Genomic DNA, 5,577 nt, shown 5'->3' with positions numbered 1-5,577 from the left:
TCTTCCTCTCTCTGCTCCCCCTCCCTCATGAACCCTTGAAAATTTATAAATTATTACTATTTTGTCATATCTTACACTGACGTCTCCCTTCACCCACTTTTCTGTTGTCCATCCCCCAGGGAGGAGGTTATATGTAGATGCTTGTAATTGGCTTCCTCTATCCATACCATCCTCCCTCCACCCTGCCAGTATCACCACTCTCATCATTGGTCCTGTGGGGTTCATCTGTCCTGGATTCCCTGTGGTTCCAGTTCCTATATGTACCAGTGTACATCCTCTGATCTAACCAGATTTGTAAGGTAGAACTGGGACCATGTTAGTGTGGGGAGTGGGGGGAGGCGGTATGGAGGAAGCATTTAGGAACTAGAGGAAAAATGCATGTTTCATCGTTGTTACACTGCACCCTGACTGGTTTATCTCCTCCCTCCGACCCTTCTGTAAGGGGATGTCCAGTTGCCTACAGATGGGCTTTGGGTCCCCAATCTGCACTCCCCTCATTCACAATAATATGATTTTGGTTCTTTGATGCCTGATACCTGATCCCTAAGACACCTCGTGATCACACAAGTTGGTGTGCTTCTTCCATGTGGGCTTTGTTGCTTCTGAGCTAGATGGCCACTTGTTTACCTTCAAGCCTTTTAAGACCCCAGACACTGTATCTTTTGAAATCTGGGAAAAATCAGTTTTCTTCACCACATTTGCTTATGCACCCATTAGTCTTCAGCGATCATGTCAGGAAGGTGAGCATCATGGAATGCCAGTTTAATAGAGCAAAGTATTCTTGAATTGGAGTACTTGAGTGGAGGCCCAATGTCCATCTGCTACCTTACTACTAAACCCATAAATATATGCACATAAATCTATTTCCCTATCCTCATAAATAAATGTATTTACATACCTACATGCCTTTTTTTTAGACCTCTATAAATGCCCTTTGCCTCCTAGCTCTTTCCTTATTTCCTTTGACTTTCCTCTTGTCCCACTATCATGCTCAGCCTTTATTTGGGTTTCAGTAATTCCTATTGGTTACATTACCCTTGATCACGCCCTACCAGGCCTCCCACACCCTCCTCACCACCGATTTGGATCACTTGTTGTCCCCTTGTCTATGGGTTTGTTAACACCACTTCCTTTCTCCCCACCTCTCTCTCCCATGTCCCCCCCGAAACCGTCGCTCCCATTGTTTTCTCTTCCAGATTGTTCATCCAATCTATCATATTTAGACATACCTGCAGAGATAATAACATGCACAAAAATGAGACAGCAAAACAAAGCAACAAAACAACAACACAAAGCCAATGACAAACAACAACAACAAAGAAAAGCCTGTAGTTAGTTCAAGGACTGTTTGTTGGTCTTAAGGAGTGATTTCTCCCGAGTCTGATGGGTTGTCAAGTCCTGGCCCCAAAGTCTATTTTTGGTATTCCCTGGGGACTTTGTTGCTCTGTTCCCCTTTACTGCTCTGTTATATGCCTTTAGTGTTTTGCCTCGGTGTGGTGGGACCAGATTGGGTGCAATTCCCACACTGTGTCGCCAGTGTTGGCCCCTGTAGGGCTATGGGTCAGTGAGGGATGTCATGTCTCATAGTGGGACTGGGCATATGGTCTTCTCTGTGGATTGGCTGCTCTGAGTGGGAATATCGTCCTCAAGGTTTGGTGGGCCAGGATGTGCTCCACTCTCTCTTCCTCACCCTTCATTTGCTCCCATGTGCTCTGATCAGACATATCCCTCTCCCTGAGCTGCAGCTTCAGTGATGTCCTCTGAACTAAATTCTTCTGGGGGGAAAGGCAGGTTGTATGTTAATCTTGTACCCTGACACATTGCTTGAACCTTTCGATTATCTCCAACAAATTTTCTTTTTGAGTGTTTGGGGTTTTCTACCTTTAGAATAATACCATTTGAAAAGGGAGCGAATTTTACTTCTTTTCCAGTTTGATTACCTTTGTTTCTTTTTGCTATCTAATAAGTTTATGTCAGAGTAACCAGCCTCTGGCAACAACATGGGTCCATAGACCCAATTGTATGGTGATAATATAGAAAGATTATAGTAAAGTCATAGAAGATGGGAGTGGTAGGAGAGAAGATAAAAATAAAGGCATCAGACACATTTTCTGGTAGCATACTCACCTCCTGGATGGCCATGGTCTCAGCAGCCAGGTCTCTGCAGAGAGTGGGAAGAGAGAGACAATATATTTCTGACCAAGGCTTATATATACTTGGGGCATGCAAGCCCCCTGATTACAGGTAAGAAGAGGTTGTAACATAGACAATGCAACAATGGGAGGGGGATGATCTAGGGGTGCACATGCAATAGGAAAAGAGGGATGAGGGGTATACATGTGACAAGATGGGTGGATCCTAGATTCAAGATGGCAGCCTAACCTTGATCATCCTTGAGCTGGCTAGACTTAGTCTCTGGGCTCTCCAGGGAAACTATCACTATCCTTATCAGTAGGGTGTGAGCCCCACCTAAAGGGGACCAGACAATAGTCTGATTGCCCTGGATGGCTGCTGCCTTTAGGGAGAAAACTTCTAAGCAGCATGCTTCCAAGTATGCTACAATCATTTACCATCTGTTCCAAACAGTGTCCTATATCTGACATATATTTGGGGGAGACAACCTGAGGAAAAGCTTTTTTTAATCCCACAATCCCCCCCTTTTGTGTATTAAATTTACAAAGAGCTACAGGGGCAACATGGGTACTGATTATACATTGAAAGCTGTCAAGGTATATTAAATGATAAATTTAATGTACTCAAGTAAAAAATTCAGGCTTATGGTAAACATTTTGAATCCAGGCTCAGGAGATAAAGCCCACGTATGCCCAACTACTATTGGGGGAAAGGTATGAGAGGGGTTGGATGCCACGGTGGGAAGACAGAGCAAATAGGAATGTCTCCTTCTATAGCAGCAGTTCTCAACCTGTGGGTCACGACCCCTTTGGGGGATTGAATGACCCTTTCACAGGGGTCACCCAATTCATAACAGTAGCAAAATTACAGTTATGAAGGGGCAATGAAAATAATTTTTTAGTGGGGTGGTCACCACAACATGGGGAACTATATTAAAGGGAGGAGGCATTAGGAAGTTTGAGAACCACTGTTCTATAGGGAGACACTTTAAGGCAGCATAGCTTTAAGGGGAGAATCTGTGGAAATGATATTTAACACAGGAAAATGCACTTGGACTTTATCTCTAACGTAACAAAGTGGTGGCTTTCCTACCATGGAATACTAGCTTTCCAGATTCCCTCTGTACAACTCAGGGAATAAGTCCCAGACATATTGACCTCAGTGCTAGTTTCCCACCTTTCCCCCTTATGTATTACGTTTAAAATGTACAGCATCATCGAGGCAACATGCTCTTTCTTCCTATCTTAGTTTCTTAGAGAAGCAGCATGAGACTATGGGCATCAAAATTATGATGACAAGCAGCACAGTCAGACCGGAACTTGAGCCACGAAAAGTACTTGGAAACCAAGGACACAGGGCCTGCTTCTCTCTATGCCAGTGGTTCTCAACCTTCCCAATGCCATGACCCTTTAATACAGTTCCTCATGTTGTGGTGACTCCCAATCATAAAATTATTTTTGTTGCTACTTTATAACTGTAATTTTGCTTCTGTTATGAATTGTCATGTAAATATCTGATATGCAGGATGTATTTTCATTGTTACAAATTGATCATAATTAAAGCATAGTGATTAATCACAAAACAATATATAATTATATATTGTGGAATATTTATTTCTAATTGAAAATAAATGAAATTTTTTTCTTGAAGCATGGTGTGGCATGGGTAACAGTCTTCAGGCTGGGCGCTCACTCGTATGTGGGCTTATCTGCCTGTGGGCAGACCCGCCTGGAGACGGATAGAGGAGCGGTGCCTCGGTTCCTAAGGCCATAAGAAAGGTGTTTTCTCATGGTCTTAGGCAACCCCTGTGAAAGGTCTTTGGATCCACAAAGGGGTTGCGACCCACAGGTTGAGAACCGCTGCTCTATGCCATCCACCAATTGTTTAATTACCGCAGAGCTGGTGGATGCCTTAAATCCGCCCTTGAATGTATAGAAAATATTCTTTTAGCTGAATCACATCTAATTAAATGTTTCCCTTAAACCCTTGCAAATGTTTTCTAATCAAATCCCAATTATACAATGCTACATTATAAAGGTAAGGGGTTACCCAGAAATCAGTTACATTCCAATCACATTTTAGTATTAATTGATGTCCAAAATCTTGGTCTTTTAGCAAATGAACAGTCTGGTGTAATAGTCCACTCACCATTGTATAAGATATTCAGTTGTGATAGAGTCCCAGAGCATCCTTTAAACAGCATGAGCAATGCTAGAAATGTCTCAACAGGCAGCAATTGCCTTTCTCAGGAATCTGCGAGGTCTTCTTGACATTTAGGATAACTTCAGTAGCAGGACAGAAGTTTCTGGACTGTTTTCTTAACTCTCAGATCACAGCACCTTGTGGGCCTTATTTCCTTTCCCTGTGAAAACATAAACAAATAAGCCTTCTCTTCTGGGCTGTTAGCAACCTGGAAACAGAATTATGGTTCAGATTGGGTGGTTTCTTTATCTCTTCCTTGTCCTTCATCTTTCTCCAAACATGGTTGCATCCTTCTAAGGGGAGTCCATCAGCTTTATTCTGCAAAAGCATAAATGTATAGCCCTTTGTCCAGGTGATAAATGAACCTGGATCCCAAACGTGATTTCCATCTTCTTGGGACTTCTCAGGATCAGCTTTCTCTGTGGAAGTGAAAATGTATTTATCTGCCCTCATTTTGTTACAAGTTTTTAGTAAGGAGAAAATTTTTTTTTGTTAAAATGACTAAAGGAAATTTGTCAGACATAAGATTTCTCTTCTCCCCCTTCTGTTTTAACAGTGGAAATGTTAAAGCATAGGTAGCAATCTCAGTTAACTTGCTTGGTTTTGAACCAGTAAAACTGGTTAGATAGACTTCATTGTTATGTAAATTTCAACTCCTTGCTCTCAGAGAATCAGGAGAGTTCAGAAGCTACAGTGAGAACTTCTTAACACACTCAGGATAATGTGAAAGACTGAAAAAAAATCTTAATAAATTTGTTCAGCTGATTTTGAACTACCCTATATACTCAAATATAGGCTGACCAGAATATCAGTTGAGGCACCTAATTTTACCACAAAACTGTGCTGAAAAACTCAGATTATACATGAGTCTATATGGTAATTTACCAAACAGACATTTTTTCTCTAAGTTTACCAGTAAGGTTACAGGCTCAGTTAAGCTGTATTGCCCTTCTGGCTTTTTACACTGTAGTATTTTGTAATCTTGCAATATTCTGTCTTGGTTAATTCCTCTCATGCTGGATTTAAGGAAAGTTAGTGGGCGGGCCTTAGGCCTTCCTGAATGACCTATGGAAGTGGTCCCATATCCAGAATTGAAAAAACTTTTTCCCTTCAATTTCTAATTCCATGTGGGGGCGCTGTAGTTTCTGCACAACAGCGTTCCAGATGACCAGGTGCTCTTTCCTGATAGGTAAAAATTTTAACTCTAGAATTGCAAGGAAGCAAAATTTGGCTTAAGTGATC

At 41.8% G+C, this 5,577-nt stretch overlaps 1 long non-coding RNA gene across 1 annotated transcript; it reads right to left on the bottom strand.

The window, feature by feature from the left end:
- Positions 1-1,092: 1,092 nt before the first annotated feature.
- LOC142448951 (uncharacterized) lies at positions 1,093-4,444 on the bottom strand. The gene is made up of 3 exons (XR_012784539.1): positions 4,282-4,444; positions 2,128-2,161; positions 1,093-1,229 (listed from the first exon to the last, which is right to left on the bottom strand). It is a non-coding gene; the product is annotated as an uncharacterized LOC142448951 (long non-coding RNA).
- Between the last annotated feature and the right edge of the window lie 1,133 nt (positions 4,445-5,577).

This window comes from Tenrec ecaudatus, chromosome 5, assembly GCF_050624435.1.
Source record: "Tenrec ecaudatus isolate mTenEca1 chromosome 5, mTenEca1.hap1, whole genome shotgun sequence".
Lineage (NCBI taxonomy): Eukaryota > Metazoa > Chordata > Mammalia > Afrosoricida > Tenrecidae > Tenrec > Tenrec ecaudatus.
The sequence above is the reverse complement of the archived record's forward strand: the minus strand, read 5'-3'. Positions and strand labels throughout refer to the sequence as shown.